The sequence below is a fragment of the Grus americana genome, chromosome 1 (genome assembly GCF_028858705.1).
Source record: "Grus americana isolate bGruAme1 chromosome 1, bGruAme1.mat, whole genome shotgun sequence".
NCBI classification, from domain to species: Eukaryota; Metazoa; Chordata; class Aves; order Gruiformes; family Gruidae; genus Grus; species Grus americana.
Window position 1 is genome coordinate 147,801,077 of NC_072852.1, and position 24,251 is coordinate 147,825,327.

General features: G+C 41.3%; 1 protein-coding gene across 1 annotated transcript in view; it reads right to left on the reverse strand.

The window, feature by feature from the left end:
- AFF3 (ALF transcription elongation factor 3) overlaps positions 1-24,251 on the reverse strand; it is a 332,349-nt gene that overhangs the window by 228,181 nt on the left and 79,917 nt on the right. The window lies entirely within an intron of this gene.

The following is a 24,251-nucleotide window of genomic DNA, read 5'->3' on the forward strand; positions in this document are numbered from 1 at the left end:
ATCACATACAGGCATGTGATGATTTCCAGCACCCATATGGAAAGATTCACCTGGAACATCGAAAGAGGGTGATGCCTCACTAGGGCTTCCCATGTAACACTGCATGGATGCCACTTTATGACCATACTGCTACACTCTCCAGAGAGGTCCTGGACATCTTTTTTTGTCATCAGATGCTGGCTGTGGCCTTACTGGATGTCCTTTCTGGTGCCCAGTGAGCATTTCTGTGCTTCCATTACTGGCTTGCTGTTGCAGTTCTTTAATTCATCCTGTCACTTTCTCCACTATTATGGCTTTGAGAATTTATTTGCTGCAGGCAACGGAGAGCTTGCACAACAGTGTGACATGAAATGTAGTGTTAGGCTGCTCGTATCTACTGTTGGTGTGCTGCTCCAGTCCAGCAGCACGGTCTGTGTGTGTTTATCTCTTCAGTTTGTCTTTTCAATATATTTTCTTGGCAATCTTGACAGCTGCTTCTGCTTCACCGTTAGACTGGGGGAGATGCTGAGAAGGCACAATATGGTTGAAGCCTGCTGACGCTGTACACTCTGACATGCAAACTAAGGTCCATTATCCATAATAACTATTTCTGCAGTCCTCTCCCAGACAAACTCAGCCTTATGGCCGTCAGTGATAGAAACTGCTGCTTTTTTATGTAAGGGATCCATTTCCCAGCCGTCAACAAAAGCACTCTGCATTCATTAAGGCAGGAGGGGAAAAAACGAAGATGAGACGAGCTGTGGGGTTTTGTTTAACCTTGTTCCTCAGGGACACTGGCCTCCTTACAGCCGCCATCCAGTAGACCAAGCGCTAAGTAGCTCAAAGCAAGATGGCTCCCTTAGGGAACTAATGGAGTATTTACACAATGAGGCTGCTGACAGCCTGTCTGTATTAATACTGGTTAAAACAAAACTTGAGACACTCATAGAGCACAGGTTGGCAATTCAGAGGAGTGAGCTGACAGTATTAGAAAATAAAGAGAAACCAGAGAAAAGAAAAGATGCAGTCTCAAAAACAATGGTTTTGCTGAAATGCTGCTAAATATCAGTAGATTTCAAGGCCCATGACAGAGTGAGAAAATGAACTTCTGAAAAATTACACTTATTCAAAAACCAGCTTGGGACCATTTCTTGTGCGAGGACACCTATGTCCCTAACAGAGACCTAATGATTCAGCCATCGCCACTGCTAAAGGAAGAGTCCTTTGTACCTGTCAGCTGACATTAGCCATAACCCTCATGAATCTCTTCACCAGAGACGGCTTTTCTGCTGGTGCGGGTGTGCACGCCCACCCCCCCCAGGCTGCTGGAGGCCAGGGACCTGCCAGGGAGGCTGTGGGGCACCAGCTCGCCTGTGCACCTCCCCGGCCATGGGGCAGCCTCTCCCTGCCTGGCCAAAGCCTTTCTGCAGCAGGGGAGGAAATCTTCTTCCATCCTGGCCACAGCCTGAATTAAACTGAGACGCTCACTCTAACCAATACTCAATAATACTCTCCTTTTTGATGTTGTGGTCAGTGTTAGCTTCAGGGGAAGAGGGCTACATTTCAGAGAGGGCAGGGGACACTCAGACAAGGTGCATAAGTAAATCGTAATTTTAAACAGCTATGCTGGGAATACAGCAAAACCTCTGCTGTGCAACCGCTCTGCCCTCTGCAAAAGAGGGAGGCCTTCCTTTCCACCAAGACACACCAATAGATGCCATTAGTTTGAGCAAATAGATTTTCTCTGGGCTTCAGTTTAGTTACCAAGACTAGAAGAGGGATCAGCTTCAGCTGGGTATTTTTGTCTGTTGAGCTCCAAAAACACTAAACTTATATTGAACATAGAAAAGACAGAGCTTTAAGAAGCTTTTGTTTCAAATAAATGAACAATGCTATCAGAAATATGAAGCATGGCATTCTGAAGTATGATATTGCATTTCAATTCCCCTGTCAGTTGGGGATCCTTCATGATGAAAAGTTGTTTTATAAATTTAAGGCAATACTAAGACAGTATTTTTCTTTTTTATCAAAAGGAAGGAAATATTTACATTTATTCTCTTTTACATGGTTACAAGTAAAAACAATATACATAAATACTGTATGGGCTAAAGGGCTATAATTCTGCCATGCACTTATCTTGTATTTTGCATGGTGGTTTTGTGGTTCCCTCCCTTCCCCCCCAACTGCTGCAAGTCATTTTATGGATTTTATGTTGCCTAGGTAATCTTAAAGGTTTTAAACTTTTCATTTTCTGTTCTGTTTTAACACTGATCTCATTGTAATGGCTTTTTTTTTTTGTTTGTTTGTTTTGTTTTACATCTGGGTCATATGTGTCATATGGAATGTGTCATATCATTAGCTTATTCACTCCAATCTCTGTATGCTTGCTAAATATACCTAAGAGAAAGTCACCATGCTGTGAAGACAACAAGATGACAGCACAAATCTACATTCAGTTTTGCTCAATTTCAGGTACGAGAACACATCTCACAATACAGGAAAAAGGTCACATCCAGTGATATACTTCATGTCGCATCCCTTCCATCCTCCCAAACAGAGAAGATCAGGCTGGTTCACTTGAAACTAATGACACGAAGACTTTGCGCTAGTCCTGCTCCTCTCCCCGGCGCATGCTCATATGAAGAATAAACCAACAACAATTTAGTTACAGCCTTGCTCATAATTCAGACTGAAATGCTACTTTAAAAAAAAAATCAGGGTCCCTAAAAAAATCTAAATGTCAGTGTGTCTAGGAAAAGTGTAATTAAGGACTTTGGCTTTGTAATGCTGTACTGGCAGGCAAGCAAAACGTGTCCTGTGAAGTGTCAGCAGCACAACTTTGACGTATGTCAGTGACATGCCCTTCCTTGAAATACAGTGTTTAGTTCTTGCTGTCTAACTCTGGGTTGTGTGAGAACTTGTCAGCTCTGAGGTCCCAATGGTTGTCTTGACTGGAGAAGACCTGTTAATGCCCAGTGCATTAACATGTGCAACATCTTTTGCTTAGATCTATAAGCACCATTCAGTGCTTAGATTTCTGGTGGAAAAGCAGGTATATAGGCAGAAAGGAAGATGCAACACGCTCCAGAAATCCCTCTGACAACTGGGAGATCAGGACCGTGAAGTGCCTTGAGGAACACAACTGCCCTGCAGTTAGGACAGAGACCAAACGGGGATAGAGTGAAAATAGGAGTTGAAATAACTGGTAAAAATGATAAGAGGCATTTGTGGACTTCCAGATGAAGACAGATGGAAAAGATTTGAATGGCTTAGCTGAAGGAAGAATGGGTCACAGATTATTGCAGCAAAAGTCAATTGGATGCTGCCATTTGCCTTTTCTTGCAATACCAACATAAGGGAACAGTTGATGACACTGAAGACAGATTTAACTTTTTTTAGGTGAAACATAATTAAACTGTGGCATTCACTGTCACAAAGTAATGAGAAAAGCCTGGAGCTTATCAGGATTAAAGAGGGACCGGACCTTTAGATAGGTAACGAGAACACATTCCGTTACCTCAGTTAGCAAACACGGTTTTCTTAATGAGACGCGTAAAGCCTCACATTCCAGTGTATAAAGCAACTAGAAACCTCGAGACTGGGGAGGCAGTGCTCCCCCCCCGGCAGGTTATTTTGTACCTCAGTGCCTTGCCTTGAGGCCAGAGGCAGGATGCTGGAGCAGAGGGACAGCTGGTCTTGCCTGGAATGGCAATTCCTACATTTCAGTGTTTATATGTAAAAAGTAACAGCTCAGTTATAACCAAAACAAATTTGAGTGAGATCAGTTGATAAAGCAAATCCAATCATAAAGAAGAGAGAAAGTATTATGTGTATGCAGTAAATTCTTGTACGGAAAGAAAATAAATAAAACCAGTTAAAGTAAATACAGCCCAGTAAAACTGAATAATGTCCAAAGTGCTCAGATATAATTCTCACAAATGAAGGTGTCTTTCTGTTCCGGCAGCCTGTGCCGAGGCACACAGAGAATAATATTTTCTCCGACTGTAACAAGCAATTGTCACAAGACCATGAGGCATTTTTCCGTTCTTTCTAAAATTCTTAAAGCAGCAGGTCCGGATTGGGGAAAAACACTCAGCCACAGAAGACTGCTTCCCCAGCCGGTGCAGATTGCTGCAGAGCCTTTGACGTCAATGGAGCCATACCGATTTATACCAGCTGAGGATATTTCTGCTCAGTGAAAACCTTCAGTAAGACGGTGTGTCCCCCAACTAATTTTATTAATTCTTATAATGATGTTTATTCTCAAGCCTGATGCTAGTGCTTGAATGTGAGAAGGAATCACTGAATTTTAATTTCGCAGCTCTGAAAAACCATTTGTTCACATTCTCTGAGATGGGAAATAGGTTTTACTCTGCTCCCTAATCAATTCAGACAAATCTGGAAAAGAGCAGAACCGTGTGTTGTTATATATATTTGCTGCTTTACCTTGCTTCTTCTTATTAATTTATAACTAAAAAAATAGCTTTATTTCCCCCCCTCCCACTTTAAAGGCAAATTTGCAAGTCATTCATACAGGATATAAGCTCAGTCCTTTGGGGATTCTACTTATACTTTCTTTATCATTATGAATATTTATTATTTGTTCTTTTTTACTAATAAATAGATTTAAATTTAACTTAAATTTGTGGATCATTTTTACTGTCCAGTTTTTCATCTTGAGACTACAGAGGCCATGGCCACAGGAATCTTCAAGATGCTGCTGCTGTACATGTCTAAATAAAATGCCATAACCTAAACAATTATATCTTGGAAAAGAACATGGAACAAGGTGGTGAAATGATGTAACTCTGCCTCTCCTAGTGAAAGGCAACCTTTCCAAGCTGAATTTCCACCATACTCCCTCATAGTTCCCTTCTGATCACTCTCCCATGTAACCCTGGATGAGTAAGTAAAGTGGCTTTGTACAAAGAATATTGAAAATACTGGTCTGTGTCTTTTGACAGCAATCCGCGACTCCTGTTTCTCAGCTCTCGCTTTGAGGAAGTGTAGCCTTAGCTGTGAACAAATTACACTGCAGATTTGTAAATCCTGAGATAAATGGCTGTATACAGATGAAGGCAAGCAGTACTAAAATTAAAAAGAAATGCATTACAGTGGTTTGAATGCACAGTGCAACACCACTAACAATTTAGTCCCGTAAACCAGATTTAAATCAACCAATCAATGACAAAACCAAAACCTGGCAGTGAAAGACCCAAGCCAAGCCCAACAGCTCCCACACTCAGAACAAGAAGTCTGGGGTTTGCAAGAACCCTACGCCCATTGCCTGCCCAAATAGATCAGAGTGGGAGAGCAACTCTTTGGCTGCTTGCTTGTCTTTCACAATTGATAAAGGTCACATTGACTGATACCCTACTTGGAGTGAACAGAATACTTTTTTCTCCTCCTTCCTCAAAGAAGAGGTTGTGAAAAGCAAATGCTTGAGCAATTACTTTCCCAAGGAGCCTACTGTGGCCTTCGATCAGCTGCCAGCCACTCCGAGGTGACTCACTTCACGTCACTACAGCTATTTCTTTTCACAGTGACGCAACTCAAATTCTCCATGTTACTGTAGTTTTAATTCAGAAGACCCTTGCAGCCGCTCATGACACACAACGTGGTGAGCGTACTCCCCGTGAGGGAGCTCTGGAAGTGAGGGGCTGCTTCATCCCTAAACACTCCTGCTTGTTAGGATTTCAATGCAGTTATGCCATGCAAAAAAGTACAGAAACATGGATAAAATGTGAGAACCCCCCATGTCATCTGAATGCTGCATAATATGTCTGTCAGCTAGCTGGAAGACTGAAACATTTGGCCCCTCAAGCCCAGCTCTGAGCCAGGAGCACTGATGAAGCTCTTGGCTCTGCTCAGTCAGTCACGAGGCAGTACGGTATCCACTGGCACTGTGTACTTCATATAGACCATCATGGTGGAAGGAAAAGGTCCTCCAGTGTCTCTCTGTCCGTTGGTCTCAGCAGAAAAAAAAAAAAAAAAAAAAAAGGCTATCAGAGGATTTTATCTTCTCTCCTTGCCTGGGGCTGCTGGGGAGTCAGTACCCTGGCAAAGCCCCCAGAGCCCTGTGCTCTGTTATCAGGGGAGGGACAAGGGGGAGAAGGAGGAGAAGGACCTTCTCGTGCTCTCCACAGCTGCACATACTCTTCTGTAGCCTCAGTGGGCAGTGAGAGATCCTGCTCCCTGTCACAAGGAGCCATGGGTGAAGACTGCAGGGAGAAAGGCAAGGGAAGGAGAGCGGGAAGAAAGTCGGAAAGCCAGGTTCAGTGCTGAGGCTCTTCACTCACTGCAAAGGTGGGGAAGATGTGAGAGCTGGGGGGGAGAAGGGACTTCTGTGGGGCTTCCTGAAGTCACCTCAAAGGAGCAGATGAGCATGGACATCTGCGTTTGCAAAAGCAGAGCCCCAGCATCCAATGCCTCACACTGCCGCTTGTCCTGTTGAGGATATCACTCTTATTTGGGCAGTTAAATGGTGAATAAAGCTGTTTTAGAAAAGATACCAGACATTTTCAGGCAGCAGTAGTTATCCAAACCGTGTCAAAAGTTGGTCTAGACTCAGTTACAGATGATCAAGGACAATGTGCTACTTTACAAGTTCAAGAGCTTTGATTAATATTTGCAGCTACTATGCAGCTACAATGCAATACAAGTCTAGCCTTAGGGCTTCTGTGTTTCTTTAAAGCATTAGCCATTAATAGGCTAAGTTTACCACTGGGATACAGAGCACTGGCCCAGCAATGCAGCCTGAATGTATTTATTTTCCAATCTACGGTTTTCAAGTACAGTGTATCATTTCTACAAGGCTTTAATGAGAGCCAAGAGGTGTACATTATAAGCAACAAATTTCTATTTCTAATGGAGCTCATTTCAGATCAGAGAGTGATTTATTAGCTTTCCTCAGCTTTTACTTGGATTTTGCTACAGAGATCAGAAATTTAGATTTAGATCTAAAATTCACAGGATAGCATCAAGAGTCTTGTTTTCAAAGTCAAGATCTTTTTTAATCTTAAATTTACGAATGTTCCATCCTGCTTAAGGTCAATCATTCTGAGGAACTTTGAGTATCTGCCAGCCACTCTGGACTGCCTCATTAAAATGAAAGCATTTAACTTCCAAAAGCAAAAAGAAAAAGAAAAAGAAAAAGAAAAAGAAAAAGAAAAAGAAAAAGAAAAAACCAAACTAAAAGAACAAGCCACATTTTTGAGAGCATACATATTTAGTGAAAAAGCAGAAGGAAAGACATTTATCTAAATAAGCAACTCTTAGCAAGATGTTTATTACTACAGTTATTGTCAGCAATCACAGAAATATCAAGAACAATACTATTTGTCACCAGCTGGTGGAACAGGGACTGCCCTCTCCAGCAGAAGACAAAGACAGTGTCCACCTACCTGTAACCCATAAGTTGGATGTAAAGTATGACCAATTCGAAGATCCATGAATCTTCATGGTCCCAACTGGGGAGGGGGGTGGGGGGTCCCAACTCAGTCAGCTGGCAAACATCCAGAAAAGTCTGTCTCTTGGGGATAAATGGCCTAACATGATCATCACTTGATCATTCAGAGATTAGCTCCTGTGCTGAATGGTACAGGACGGAAAGGCAGGAGGAATACCAGAATAAAGATGATAAAACCTAGAAAGAACTGTTTACTATTTGAACAATTTACAAAGCAGATGTTTCCTGGAGGTGGAATCGAAGAAAGCTTGCCACAGATAACAAGAATTGTTATTTCTGATATATTGAAGCACTATAAAAGAAGTTCCCACTGGAATAAATTTTTTAATAAAACACTTAGAATAACATCAAAATTTGAATATTAGAAATATAATGCCACAATGTGCTCTGAATATTAATTAAAGCTGTGTTAGAAACCCCACACAACCTCCTTGCTTGCCATCTAACTGAACTGAATAACAAAGAAAAATATTAAAACAAATAGAATACTAACGAATAGCATATGTTGGTTGTGATAGAAATATTAATGTACTATTTACCAGTGTCATTTATTTTATCATTGCCCAATCCATTTATTTGTGATTGTTATCACAAAGGCTAGACTTTAATATGGAAAAAATAATTGAAAAGTAGAGGTGAGGGGCATTTTGAGCTTATGCCTCTTCTACAACATCTCCTTGAGACAAGAGTCCATTTCTGCTTACTCATGGCTCTCTTCTGTCACATAGACCTGTTTGTTCTTGCTGGAAAATCTGAGGACAGTAAGAGCAGAGTGACTCAAGTTTACATGATCAGATGAATTTTTTCTTCCTCTAATGGAAAAGACAGACATTAACTCATCCCTCTCTTTACATAGATTTATTATGTTCAATAATTGTCTGTTATTATTACTGTACATTGTAATCTATTTCTAATGAATCCCTCTTGGTTATGGTGAATCAAGTCTTGCATAATAAATTTTAATCTGTTAGTCATTATCTTTGTTAATATTTTACAGTCTACATTTATTACTAGGATTAAGAAATAGTTTGTACAGTGCTTGGTATTTTCACTATTTTTAAGTGCTATCTCTTCTAATTAGTGATCTCTTTGAATTTGCCTTTGCCTCCTTAGATTAGTACCAACCACACTGGAAACATCAATGTTTTTAGTCTCTTTTTAAAGTCTTCTGCTGGGAAACACAAGTTACAAAATTCCCATGTATTTTTTAGAATGGGTGTTTCTTCGTGTGCCGTATCAGCTCATCTGATTGATGCTGTTTGGGTTCAAGCCTGTAAGCAGATGCATGGGAGTGGAGCTGACAGGAGCAAAAGTGGCTGCACACAATCACATCTGGGCATTCTCCAGCGATTTCTCTTTCTCAGTTCTGGAAGACAGAGGTTTCTTTGGGGGAAGCAGTAAATCTGCCCAAGCTGTAAAGCTGCTTCCCATCTACTAGTTAGAAGGTTTTGGAGTGGACTCTCCAGTCTCCTATTTGTAGTACCTTTTACAGTTACAAATGTCTTGGCATAGAGATAATAACTGGGGAGCCATTATCAGGTCTTGTAATCTCATTACAAAACAGCCATCGCTGGCTTGATGCGAGTTAGCTACGTAAGAATCCAGGCTTTACATTAAAACACTGAGGGATAGAGTGCTCAGCCCCCATTTAATTAGATGCATGGTAAGAGTTTGTTTAATGTCACGCCCGTGAGCATTACTGCAGTGAAGTGAGGGAAGGGGCCATTTCAGTCGGCTGAATAATTCCTGAACAGTATTATGTGCCTGAAGAACTCCCCTGAGTACTTCGTTGCACATCCTTACGTGGTGGTGAACATCCCTGCGCAGGCTGCCATCAGGGTTGCTTTTGGTAGAAGGGACCAGCAGTGCCTTTGCCAAAGCTGTTTGTGCCTTCTGCTGTCTTTGTTCGGGCAAAGGGTTAAGGGTGGATGAGCGATGCTTGCTCTTAGTCTCCCCACAAACGCTTGTTGCCATTTGGCAATTAGATTTGGCAATTAGAGACGGTTGGTAAACTTTTGATGATAAGCAATGGAAAATGCTGATTTGTTCAAGCTTTTAATGGGAACATATTGGGTTCAATTAAGTGTTTTTGGAAGGGTTCCTTAGGGCACAACGGACTTGTGGTAAAAAATTGTAAGCCTTTGCAGCAGATGAATAATTAGGTACTCACCCAAGGCCCCACTCTGCTTTATTGGGGCAGAATGTGAACTTTTATATATGGGGCAAATATCTGGTCTGATCTGGTAATGTGTACTAGCAAAAGCATTCTGCCTGGATCTCTCCGTCACAGAAATCTTCAAAAAGTCTCAAAGTGAACCTGTACCATCATGCTGCTGCAGTATGCATAGGACAGCAGGACGGCTCTCTGCCTGCCTCTAGGAGCACTTCAAAGAGTCCTGCAGTCCATCTGTAATTTCTCCTGGATGTCTTTCTGAGATGTGATCTGTTTTTCAGAGACCTACCTTTCTGTGGCATTTGTCAATGCTTTTTATACTGTTGGGAATAATTTTTGATTTAGCTTTTCCTAATCTCTGAGAAGAGATCATTTTCTTCAGGTTCCATTGCTATATCTAATACGTTGTGTAGAGCAGCTTTCCCTTCAGCAGTTCTAAAATATTCTTTAATATGTGGTCAGTATATAAGCATTTCTATTATTCCCACTGTGTGCTTCATAACTGATGCCAAATGAGCATTATTAAACCAGTGCGAAAAGGATTATATTGAATAGCTAACTCCTCAGCAGCGTCTTCCCTGCTGGAGTGCGGAGTCTCTGCCCAGGTTTACAGACTGCATCGCAAATCTTCACAGCAAAGTGGAAGGAAGCTGGAACGGCAGCAGGCAAGAGACAGCTAGGAAACACTGGCTCTCCTTCAACATGCAAAAGATCCATCCCCAAAATCTGGGGATCAACACTGGTTTACCATGGTTATATCGATGAAGAGGAATTAATGAGTGAGACGACTCAGGCCCCTTCCCCCACTTCACTGGTGACTCTGATCCCTGATTTATGTGCAAAAATTCACTGTGGTGAACTTAATCATCACCGAAGGGAAAAGAAAACACCTGGCAGTGGCATGACAGCCTCAAGAAGTCATGCGCAGCTGCCTTTTGCTGCACTGTGGTATGGGCAAATACGCTAGAAAGGTTAGCTTTGAAAGCAGTGCACAGCAAACTCTTGTTGCAGCCACTGAAGCAGCAGGTCCTCCAGCTGAAGGAGTTTTCTTTTCTATGAATGTACGACACCCAGGTTATGAAGCTCCAGGACTGATTAAGGCCTTTGGATACTTCCGTAACATAAATGTTTACTCGGAACAAAACTAGTCACAGCTGCTGCACTGATGGAAAAAGATCAACCACGGAAACTAGGAAAAACCAAACAAGAAAGAAAGCAGATAGTAACGTGTGTATAGTCAACAGATTTCTCCTAACTGTGGAGCCTTCTCTGGGACTTGAGAATCATCCATAAGGTCACAAGTCTCCTGAATTTGCTGGGAAAATCATGCTTGGTCACTGCAATTCAAATGGTGGTATCTTCTTTTAAGAACAAAAAATTCCAATAAATGATTACACAGTTAATATCAGCTCTGTGGAGCTGTCATCATTTCACAGGAAAATTGACAAACATATGAAGGGCATGAAGATTTAACGAAAATTCAGAAATTAAAAAGTATGTATTTTTGAAAGAACAAATTAAATACAATTTTCATATTCAGGAAGGAGGGGAGAGATGACAAAGAGATAAAACTCTATGGAGAAGGAGAGAGAGGAGGACAGAAGCACCACCCCAGACAGAAAAAGTGAAAGAAAATATAAAATGCTAGAGCTGTGTAGCTTCAGAGACCGGGTATGCACCTGGTGGGGTGCGAGAGTTAGCAGAGAGACTTCAGAGGAAGACAGAGGCTTCCTACTCCCTTTGAAGCAAAGAAGACAGACAGAAAAGGAAAGAGAAAGACCAATGAAAGATTAGAGAAAAAGAAAGAAAAATGAAGGAAGAGGGATCAGAAATGAAGAATAGCAAAACTCATTCCCAGGAAAAAGAGAAATAAAAGGGGAAGGAGGCAGAAAGCCAGCAAAGAGGAGAAAGTGAAAAAGGAATAAGAGGGAAAATGTCACTCATAGATGTGCCTACTGAAAACCGTTGAAAATACAGTTCTAAAGTAATCAGAAATATCTACCGGGAGACATCAGATATGTGTCTCTGTAGGAGAAAACTGGGAGATCTGCTTGCAGTTGAGAGATGAGGATGAGGGATATCATTGATAGCCATGGGAAAGAGGACAGCACATATGTTTCTACGGTCTTCTGAGATGAGTCTCATATTTCCCACTCTGTGAGAATAATGCACTCACTGGTTGCATATATGGACATATGAAGAGTATGCAGATGTGTGCACACATGCACACACAAAGTATAGCATTTAGAAATGCTTGGATTGGTTCCAAGGTAGTTGAACAAAATGAGGCTAATAAAATATAATTAAACATTAATTACTGTAACTATCAAAAATAATTGACTTGTACAAAGCACAGCAGTCCTATTAAAAAGGGACCTAAGGGTAATAAAAAACATATACTATTCTGTAATGCAGACATAATAATTGCTATGAAGCAATTAAATTTATAGGCAACTGTAAAAATTCTTTTGTGACTATTTAAAAGTGTGAGCACTGGACAGATTTGGTCCAAAATGGTCTACTATAAGGCAGTCTTGGTATTAATAAGGAGTAAACATTACCATTTAAAAATCAAACCGAAGGTGCACTGCTGTTTGAAGTAAATTTCAAGTAAAACTGACTGGAGCTGTCATAAAAATGCTGCTCTGTGTGTCCCAAAAAGTCATCCTTCTTCCATCAGCTTTTCTTTCTAAAAATCTTTTAGGTATGAGAGAGCCAGAGCTGGCAGATGAAAGCAGGAGAGTTGAGATCTTCAGCTGGTGTGAAGCTACATCACTTCACTCGCTTCTTCACGCTTTGCTGATTGTGAGCAGTGAAGGAAAGAACTACCCTCGGTGCAGGCAGAACGGGGGGACAGACAGATTGACTGGTTGAACCAAGGTCACAGTAAGTGAAAGAGAGCCTGAGTAAAGAAGAGTATTTCATTGGCAAGTGAGGCCAAAGTGGAGCTGTCGACTGAAACAGTTCATGCTGAGGACCCCCATACCTGCATTTCAGGGTGCTTGACTTCAGACTGGTGCTTAGTCTGCTCCTTAGAGTCCCTGTTAGTTTTTGGAGTGCATTAGGTGTGTTTCTGGAATGAATTTTTGGTTCATCTGAAAGGAATCTAGTTTGCATGCTCTAACACTGCTCTGTGAGGTGAACCAAAGTCTGGTAAGAGGCGATGACCAAGAGATTGACTTCAGAAGCAGCTCCTGATCCAAAAAAGGACACTCTTGTAGACACAACTGAAAAACAGCTTTAGGCTTTTTTACTTTAACTTTTACTTTTAAGGTGCAGGATAGGTATTTCATTCCCTTGTGAAGAGCTTGTTTTCTTAGCCTGCCTTCAAGAAAACCAGAAGTTGAGCATTTACATGGAACGCAGTTTTCTTGAGTTAGGGGCAGCGCTAACGGCAGGGCACAATCAGAAGGGGCAAAGAGAACAATGAAGATTGCATGAGCCCGCTTTGCAAAGCCAAGTGACAACACACTGCAGACAGCACTTCTGTGTGTTCTCACTCTGGGAGCCCTTATTCACTCCCTCTGCATCACCTTCTGCTCCTTCTCGCTTAATCTCGTATATTCTATTTACTTGGAAAAGTTTTGTTCTAGTCCACACAGAATAAAAGAGTTGGAATGGAAACCGACAAAATGCAGAGCACAAAAGTTCATTTTCTTGAGCCTATCCTTAATCAAGGAAATGAGAAGCATTGAAAATTTTACAAAGAGGAAAAAAAATACAATTCACATGTTTCTTAGGCTCTACTTCTCTACTGCTAGTGCGTTGGCAACAGCTTGGTAAGTTAGTGACTTCACTTATTTTGAGAAAATGTTGGCATTCTTACATAAAACGACTACTAAAAAGGAGTCAAACTTTTAAGGCAGATGTAATATATCATTGTGAGTCGGTGGAGATGCCATGACATAAAACATATTTGGCATATGGCACCTTCACTTGTTCTACAAGAAAAATATTAAATGTAGCAAGGTAAAGTCAGTTGAAATTGTGAAGGAATGACACTGCCATCTGAGAAACTGTCATTACTATGAGACATGATCATTGCTATGTTCAATTTACTATAATCCACCAATCAAACTTACATCTTCCAACCAGCTCTGCTTTTAGGATGTTCGTTCATTCATTTGTTCATTCATTCATAGAAAAATGTGCCATCCCAAGAACCAACTGAAGGGGCTAAAAGGATCCTGGTTTTGGTTGTGTCTCTTGGCTTCAGTGCTAAATCATATCATATCATATCATATCATACATATCATATTGTATCCTATCGTATCATATCATATAATTAGAATGACAAGAAAGTAAAGAAAAGTCTTTTTTACTTCAGCTATTCTCTCCAAATTTTCCATGTCATGCTATGCTTTCTGGGCATGAAGCAGGTTGGGCTGCTCCTCTGCTATAAATATTTCTCTTACATAACCAATTAATCAGCTAAAAAGTCAAAGAAAGCAACTATTTTTAGTATAATATTGCTAGTCATGCTTCTGGAGTGTTATTTTTTGCTTTTAACTAAAAGGACTTCTTCATTCTGCAGTTCTTTCCCATCAATGTGTGGGACTGTGCCAATTCAAGCAACATCTCTGTATAAAGAACACTGATTAATGATCCAAAATTCCAGGCAAGCTTTATTGTCTCAGTGTTGCTACTTGAACTGCTTGCAAAGTTTCTGCAAAGATTTCAGCTATTCACATATAATACCTGAAGTATTTTTCAGGCTTTGGCTCTTTCAGCCCAAAAAAGAATGAATCAATCAGAAAATTTGAAGAAAGATGATATTATTAGGCAAAAAAATTGATTTTCCATTTAAAAATGTTTTAAAAACAAATTTTTACTGGCTTTCAGTCCTACTGGATATGGACTTGGCTTTTAAAATGTCCTCTGCCAACTGAGCAAAACCAAGAACAATTACAAACTGGCCTATGGAGCCAATACTCAATTACTTCAATCTGGAATGACACAGTTTTAATTCAAATTGAGGCTTTAATTCTTAATTTTGAAAATTATTTTTAACATTAAAAGTACAAAATGTATCCCCAAATCCTGCATTAAAAGCAATCAAGGTTGTGAATTGTGACCTCAAAGCTGCAGGAATTAAAGTGCTTTCTTTGTTGATGCAGGGAAGAGAGACTGGTAAAGCAAAATGAGTCTGAAAAATCTGAAACCCAGAATGAAAAATTTAATGTTAGATGGCTTAAGTTCATGTAGTTCACCTAGTTTCAAAGCACAACACTCCTCTTGAATATATTACACTTGTATCTTAAAAAAGATCTGGTGGCAACTGCAATCCTTGGGCCAGTTAATGCTGGATCTGGTTGACCTCAAGTAGGGTGGTTTGAGTGCCATCTGAGGACCCTGTGGTCCCCTCAGCTTCTGACTCTGGTTCCAGATGAGCCTGGGTACCATAGATCTTCTGTCATATCTGCCCACCCCTTGAGGACACCTTGCTGTCTTACATGTCAAATTACTTCAGGGATACCTACATGGGAGCACATTTCACCCCCACTGGATGTGAACTGGTGGATGTTCATAGCATGGAGCTGTGGATGGAGAGAGGAGATAAGCTCTGGACAACATAACATGCCCATTCTGGTCTCCAGAGTATGGGGCTCTGACTCCAGGATCTTTTGGTTTCACCAAAAATGTAAGTGTGCTTCATGCCTCTGAGGGATGGAAACTAACAGGAGGGATGACAGCGCACTCTGTACCCTACAAAGGTGCACCAGGGTTAGAGGACAGAACCCAACAAAACCAGCCCTACCTATGGGCAACGTCTCCTCATTAATAATACCCACATGTATTAAAACACCACAAAATGAAGCCCTTTTTTTTTTTCAAAATTGGTTTGGTTTCTTCTCTAGGATACAGATAATTTTTGAGCAAAGGTCTGTTTCTTCAGACCACTGTGGTCAGGAAGGTATTGCAGCCTTTCTTCATTCAATAAATGACTCTCCGATGAAATGTGCACCTGTATCATTCCCAAATGTTTATCTACCACATGACTCTCATTTTTTATTAAACATTATCATATGCAACCAAATGAAGATAATTTTCCTGTATTTATTTACACATAAGGCTGGATTTAGATATGGGAGATTAAGTACACCGGGGAAAAAAGAACAATGGGTGAAGATGGTGATGACAAGGGCAAAAAAATTGTTTGCAGCTGCAGCGCAGTATTTGAAAAGCAGGACCTCACCAAAGACAGCTCGCAGTTTTAAAAGGATCAAATGGCTCCTGCTAGGCTAAGGGTAACTTTCATACAAAGCAAGATGTGAGTGGCAACGGATTGTGCTGTCTGGCTGCCAAGATTTATTGAAGATAAAGGCAGTAAGCTAAATCATTTTCAGGGGAAATCCACCTCAGGATCTGGGAAGTTCTTGCTGTGTCTGATGTGTTTTCTACATCAGAAGCACAAGATACGAGCCACTCTTTGAAGAAGAGAGCAGTCGGTACAATACCAAGGAAGGCGAGCAGCGGGACACTACGATAGCCTTGTCAAAACCAGAATTTTCCTGCTGATACAAATCCCATCTGGCAGGCCGGGCATGTATGCCCTCTCATCCTGCCACAACCAACCGAGGCCAGAGCTCAAAGACCATCATGCCAGGCAATATGCAATTTTGTAATTAGCTTTACAGAAAAACCCAACAATCAGAAATTCTCTGTCTTCTCGGTAGCAGTTGTTATTCTTTTCCCAGAGAAACTGGAGACAAATATCACTTTCAGCTATGTTAAATTCTTAAAAGAAGAAGTGAGGAAACTCCACAGAGTGCAATGAAAATGTTTTAAAAATGCAAATAAGGAGTGACACACAACAGAGAAGAAGGGGAAAGCTTTTTCCCAGGGAACATCAACTCCATTATTGAACATAATCCCAATACATTTATAGTAAACCCATTTCCTTGAATAATTCTGCTTCTTTTTGAATGACTCTTTAAAAATAGCTATAGATCATAGTAGTATTATGTTGACAGTTGACTTCTCTATGTGATTGTATTATTCTACCTAATTGTATTATTGAAATACACTTAAAATATATACACTTCCACAAAAACAGGGAAATAATAAAAATCTGGTAATATGAGAAAAGCCTTGCATATCTGTTTTAATCTCACCAAATTTAAACCTGCTGAACCCAAGTCTTTCTCTTCAAAACACACACAATGAACGAGGGAGTTTTTTAATTCCATGATTAACAAGAAAATTATTTCTTCAAAACTAATTTATATGACATTGCTGCTTATACTGAGCCAAGATGACTGCATGTTAAATTTCACCAGTGTGGTAAAAGTAATGTCAAGAAATAAGAAAAAATACCGTCATCATGTTCATTTAATGGATAAAACATGAATTGATCAGCAGCAGAGATAAGCACCCTGGAGGCTGTTTGGTTTGTCACAACGTGCACACACAGTAATCCCTGACAGTCCTTCTTGGCAAAGAGGTTTTTTTTTTTTTCCCTTGCTTTTTACTAATATTGAGCAAAGCTGTGGTGATTGCTGCTTACTAATGCATTAGACTTTTAACAGTGTAAACATGAAGGCAGTAATTCAGAGAACACTAAACTTGAAAGACGTAGCAGACGTGTAAAGTTAATTTGATTTACAGCATAATGAGGAGCAGAGTTCCCTTGCTTTTCCTTCCAATCTAAAGCTGAGCCCAGAAAAATCAAATTTCTGCTTCCCCACAAATCCAAGCAGCTTCCACTCCATTGTCTTATGTGGATGTAAGAAGAGCCAAATTTGACCCAGATCTTGATGTTCTTCGGGGGGGATCAGTAATTTTGCATCCCAGCTTGTCTACATTACACTGCCATTTTCACTGTCTGCATTTGTTTGCTTCAAGAGCATTTCCCAAACAAAAAGCAGATGTCACCTGGATTTGAGACTCTTAAATGAAGGCAGGAAGACAAATAAGAGGTGAGGTAGCAGGTAACACAATATATGCATGCACCTGAAAAAACCAAACAATTTCACTCATGCTACGGCCACAAAGTCAGCTCCTTTCCTCATGTCAGATGACGTCATCACAATAAACAGCTCTGATTCGTCTTCTCTTATGACTGTTGGCCAGTTTCAAGCTTGATAGCTGGGACCTCTGGCTCCTTTGCTGCAAGAGGTGGTCTCCATTCCCCACCCTGAGCATGTCACTGCAGGTGACTTCTACGCTTCAGAGGGTTGCGTTTGGCCTCCACAGAGGTGCAGGGCCTGGTGGGGTGGGATGGGATGTGGAGGCTGGACAGAGAGAGAAACGCTTGGGGTGGGGAATCGAGACAACTTCTTGTAGCAGAGGAGGAGCGGGCCTGAGCTAACCAGCTTGAATCCAGCTGACTGCCGTGAAGCCAAGCACGCGCAGAGCTGCAAGCTAGGGACGAGTCTGAAGCATTTCCAGGGGGAAAATTTCAAAACCGCTCAGTCCTTTGTCGTGGGCCTAAACTCTTTCCAGTAGTCTGGAGAGAAGGCACAGGTGGGATGCATGGTGCTACTGTGCATCGCCTCAAGCTCGCTGCCCAGGAGGGGCCTCGTCGTGTTGGGTACGGATTGATCAAAAGAAGAGCTGGTGCCACTGATCCTGGACAACATGAAGCCAATGTTGAGGGACAACTGAAGCTTCTGCAATACAAAAATCACTGCCTTTCTGATCTTCTGTGGAGCACGTACACTATAGAAAGAAACTGCTGAGCACTTCTGCTTTCCCCCTTCACTGACCCAACATGCCTTTGCCCCAAGTAAGTAATCTGCCTGCACAAATTTAAGCTTCTTTGAGGCAGATAGCACAAGCATAGTGATTACACTCAAACACATCCTCTCACATATTGCTGAGATGATTTACAGGGTCAGCTTCCAAAACTTCTATAGACAACACTTTGTGATCATTCCCAGGACAAAAGCTCACCCATCTCCTACCGTACCCAATGCAAGAGGTATGCATAAACAGAAATAAAGAAAAGAAAAATGTACATCTGCACATGTGCCTGCTAATGATTAGACAGGTATCAAAAGAATACAAGGCTAAGCCTGGAGGATTTTACCACAGTCAGATGCATGCAATATGGCATAGACGTCTACAAGAGAAAAACACCAGACAGCGAAGACACTAAAACAGAAGGCTGCAAAATGGAAAATGCAGATAGCTTTGTCTAATTCAGGAGCGTCATCATGGAGGACAAAGACTTCTCCAAGGGGACTGTGAGGAGGACACCGCTGTCACCACCGCCCCAGAGAAACACGAAGCCTATGTGGAGAGACAAGGGACTCTCCTGAGATGCAAAAATGAAACTGTTCTGCCTGCATGTTCTCTGTCCTGCTCTATGCAACAGAGATGTGGACCTTTGAGAAAGATGCCAAGGACTCCCAGCCTCTGAAATGAATTGTTTACAGGCAGTCGAGGAGATGGAATGAGAAATGAGACAATCATGGAGACGATCCGTGTGAAGGAGAGTCCCTGGCACAGAAGGAAGCGCGAGCTGTTGGGCATGCTTGCCAGATGAAGGACAAGCGCTTGCAAAAAGGACCGCGCCCTTTGGCCAGAAAGGTTTTGGTCTGTTAAGTGGTGAGATGACATGGCAGAACATTTAGGCAGTGCATTTAAGACGCCATGTGCCAAAGCTGGAGCCAGAGCCTTGCTGAATGAAATGCCGGAGCTCAGTGCTGTGCCCATTAAGCTGTGACCGTGCTATCAACCTCCCTGCCTCTCTGGGCCACCTACGAAACACTTCACTGTGACTAAGCCCTTGCCCTTTACCTGGCTGTGGGGGGGTAACTCCTTTTGGGTTACCCCCTCTGCTCCCCTTGCCTGCACTGCTTTTGGGGGGCCACGGGATGTACCCCAGCCTGGGAGCCAGGTGCAAACTGCTCTGGAGCTGCATGCAGCTCAGGGGCCACAAACAAAGAAGGAACAGGAGTCCAAAACCCAAAATCACCTACATCAAGTCACCTACAGAGAAGCTATATGCAGTCCCTTATACTGCCCGGCCCAGACGGTGGCTGGTGAGGCTGGCAGGGTTTGCTCCGGCAGGCAATGGCGGGCAGCGGGGAAGTGAGATGACCCCTCTTGCAGGAGTGGGGTGGCGAGGTCGGGGACGTGCCATCCCCACCGCCTCATCGCAAGAGGTGTCAGCAGGCAGCTCTGGCAAAGGCCCGAGCTGCATTTTCTCAGCACGGCTCCCAGGTGTGCACAGCCATCCCAAGCAGCAGCCGGCTGTTCGCACACACACGCACAATTACGTGATTTCAGCGCAATAAGCGTTTTCCAGCCTGAAGAAAAATGAGATCTCCTGCGCTGCCGTACATGTGGCATTGCATTCATCAGTTTTTCCAAACAGAAGACTTGTCATATAAACAAAATGAGTGTGTGTGTGTCACTTTACTGCTTCTGGATGCCCTGTGAGAGAAACACAGCAGAACGCACACTATTTATCAAAGTCCTGATGGGGAGGAAGGTATTTTTGTTGCATCCCCTAAATATCCTCTGTTTCTGCTACTTTCTCTGCTCTCAGTGACAGCAAACACCGTTTGACAGAGACCAGAGCATGCTCGCTGTTTTCCCATTTCCAATCTAGTCTTTTTCTTAAAAAAAAAAGGGTGAGATTTTCAAGAGCACTCTTGCTGAATTCAACCTCCCTCTGCTCACATTTGAGTCAGTGGGAATTGAGGCCAGTGCTGAACCTTTTAAAATTCTTACTGTGTATTTACATTATTCTTTTACAGGTTTACTTTAAATAACAACCGTGTATAACATACGCTGTATATATGCAAAGCACACTTTCACCTTTCCTGGCACTGAACTTTACAGATAATGATCCTCCAAAGCGCTTGCCTTTGTAAACCGAGGAAATGTCTGATACGTGGGGTTTGTCTCCATTTCATGAAGAAAGGAAGTGAAGGGAAGGAACTGGACAGAAACCACACCATACTGTGGAAAAGGTGATCAGGAAGGGAAACAGACGGTCTGATGAATCTTTGGCTCATCTATAAAACGCAACATTTTTTTGAAAACACTACTCGAAATAATATGCATTAGGACGTTCAGTGGAATTACCTCTTTCAACCACAGGTATCTGACACAGACACAAGTATGTTTCAGATGACATTAGTTCACTTAAGAGGAAGCTGTTAGAAGTACATCCATATTTGATAATAACCATGGAGCCAGTTTTATACATAGCAGCTGGAACAAGGCAACTTGAATTAATAATGTACATTTCGAGCTTCGGCTACAACTCAGGGGCTATCTGAAGAGGCACCACGTTTTCAGAGTGCTGCAGTCTGTCTCACAGTAGTACATTACCTTTGAAAAACACTGTGAACCTTAGACACACATCTCCCAAGCTTTAAGCAAAAGCTGGACTGGTTTCTTGCTAGACCATGTGGTTCCCTGAAAGCTCTTCAGGATGGGGAACGATGCTGCTGGGCAGATGAGCTGGGAGCAATCACTACTGGGCCTCCAGATCAGCCAGGGACTTTGGGAGCTGCCTGTATCCCAGCTGGAGGAGCCGGGATATGCCAATAGAATATCTGCGTTATCAGAGGTTTAAAAAATCTGTTCTGAATAGCTGCCCAAAAAATTTCTGAAACGTCAAAACTTACTGCAAACTGGAAACTCATGTTTTCACCCAGTCCTGTCTTCAACAAGATGCACAAGTTTGGTACTTCAACCAGGTACGCAGAGTCTGACTTGAGATGGGGGCTTCTGTTGTGGAATTAAGGTATCGCTCCTTAAAAGACCAAGCTCATCACATCCATTGCAATGCACAGAACAAGTGTTGCCACATAAGAAGTCAACAAGCTGCCTGCAATTGCTTTGTCGCAGCATATCAGTACACCTACACCATTATTCAGAAGTGGTAATGACTGCCATACTTGGCCTTAATATCATTACCAAAATACACTCTTACACATGCTGTGAAAAAAATCACATCAACTCTACATCTGCCCAGAAAATGACCCAAAGAAAGATGTACAGTTTGCAACCCCCTCAAGTTTCTTGACATACTTTATATATTTTTCAAACGCTCTCAAGTTCCTTTGACCTTCAGATGCCACGTATTGATTGCTCAGTGAAGTTAAACCTGCTCCTCTCAGCATCCTCCACCCGCGCTCATCCCTGGCAGAACTTCTATCATCTCTTGTCATCAGCTACACGAGCAACTCTCGAAAGTAAGCCCTCTCCTCTGTTTTGCAGCTTATCTCTACATTAGTATTAGCTGAATGCAAACATAGATAAAGGAGGGATTTTTATAGATGCCCTATTAACAGAAGCTTCTTTATTCACTGAGTGCAAGCTCTCTTAAAACAAGCTCTGAAAGGATCGCTTCCCCCATCTCTCTGCGCTGAAGTGCTGCTAATACTGCTAATTCAGAGTAGATGATTTTACCCTTGCTTGAATTCAGCACAAGTCTCTTGTACTTTTGCAAGGGGATTAAACAGGTTTAAAATGATGTTTAAAAGGCCTTCTCACAACTCTGCTTAGGGAAAGGTGAATTTTATCCACTACTTTTCTTTTGGTCCTTGTTTATGTGTATATTCACGGGTTTGGATCTTGTCAAGGTTGCTAGATAGCCTTTGACAATTTTCAACGGTTTTGGAAAACACTACCTGGAGTAATATATGTTGCAAAACCAGACACTTTCTCAATCTTCTTCCTTCTGTCTTAATTTAAATGCAGTTTTGATTGAGGCTGGTCTTATGTGTTAGTAATTACAAATAAACATTTTGTTCCCTCCCCTGGATTTTTTTTTTGTTTTGTTTTCTTTGAAACTAGATGCTTCTTTTGTTTTCTATTTATGAAACCTTTTACAGAAACTGATTACTTCATGTATGGGTCTTCAGTGGCACATAGAGCTTCTGCAGATATTATTTTAATTAGGTTGCTTGGTTCCATTTCATTTTTAAATGGCTGTGGCAGGGACCTTGTGTTGTGATCTGCTGAATGGGAGGGAATGTCTGCTGAGGATTCTTCCCTTCTAGAAGTAGGGTATTAATGAGACATTTTCTTAATAAGAGCCTTGCGTCAAGTCCTGTAATCAGAACACGAGAGACACCCAAACCAGCAGAAACATTCATTAATTCCAGAAGCCGCGATTTCTGCATTGCATTTAAATATTATTCCAAAAGGAATTTAACCTTAGCAGTGATTTGGGGTGAAAGGATGTTTATGTATTACAGTGAGAGATACAGTTAGTCAAATTTATTATGTCATATACTGATTGGGTTTCCTGTCTGTAAGGCTAGTCTTTCTTTAGAAACAAAAAACCCAAAACCTGTTAGATATAGGGCTGCAGTGCCTTGGAGTAAAGAAGCAATTTAGTACAGGACTTTAAAATTTTTACCTGATTATTCTTCAGTTTGCCCTAACCAACACTGAGAAATTAACTGGTGTCTGACTTTATACAATAGATTGAAATAATTCTAATTTAACACCTGTGAACTCATTAATAAGTCTTTCCAAGCAGAGAAATAAGCATGTTATTCAACACTTCTGACACTGCAATGCAATATGATCACACTGTCTCCACCCAAACTCTCCACAATGAGAAGCCTAAAATATTAATTAAAACAAAACGCAGTCATATACCTCATCATACTACTGTAGCTAGAAGATAAAATCCTCCAGGGAGATCGAGAGACTGATGTACAAACTATTAACACAAGTTCTCCTTTCTATGTTCATCAACCAATTGTATTAACAACCCTTGTGGAATTAAAAGCAAGCAAAGAATAGACAACTCAGAAAGATATACCTGTTTTTTTGGATCTATGTGACATTATTTGCAAAAGCAAGAAGAGCATGATAACAGAAATATGTTATACTAGTTATAATCAGCATTGGTTTAGGTTACTGTATACAAATATTACATTTTTTAATAAGTGCTAGCGTACATACAATAGGTAAAGTAAAAATTCCATTAATTTTCCCCAATATGTCATGAATGGGAGAAGAAAATTAAATTTTTATCACCAGATTTCACAAGGGTCATCTACTTGCATCTAATCCAAAATAGTCACTGCAATAATTTCTTGCTTTTGTGAGCTCAAAATATTTACCATTTGGGCTAATATGGTTCACATTTGGCCTTATCTGATAAGTTGCTTCAGTTAAATCCCTTAAGCCATCTTTAAGCCACGAGCAAAAGTGAGTAAATATAGTTTACTACTGTTTTCTGAACAGGGAAAAAGCCCTTGAAACACTGGTAAACACGGTGAGCATTTTTATCAGTGACAGTAAGTGCTCCTGACTTGAGGAAACTACAGTCAAAGTGGTTTAGAAGAGCACACTGAGGAACAAAGTACAGTACTTCTCGGAGTGTATGGACATCCACATACAAATAGCGTCTGTCGCACGTACCCAGTAAAAAAAGCTTACTTAAGTATAGGGGTAGGTATGTGCAAACCCACCGGTAAAATACATTTCTCAGATCTGCAGGAGAGTTGAGCCAGTCAATCAGCTGCAGAGCAAAGACTTATTTTCTGCAAACCAAGTACTCCCTGTCAGTCCCTCTTACGCTTCTCTGCAGCCATCAAGGTTCATTTGAACAATGTGATTTATTATAGATCAAATTTGCCAGCAGTACAGAGTCTCCTTTATTTATTCTTTACAGAATAAAATAACTACTGAAATGACCTAGAAGTT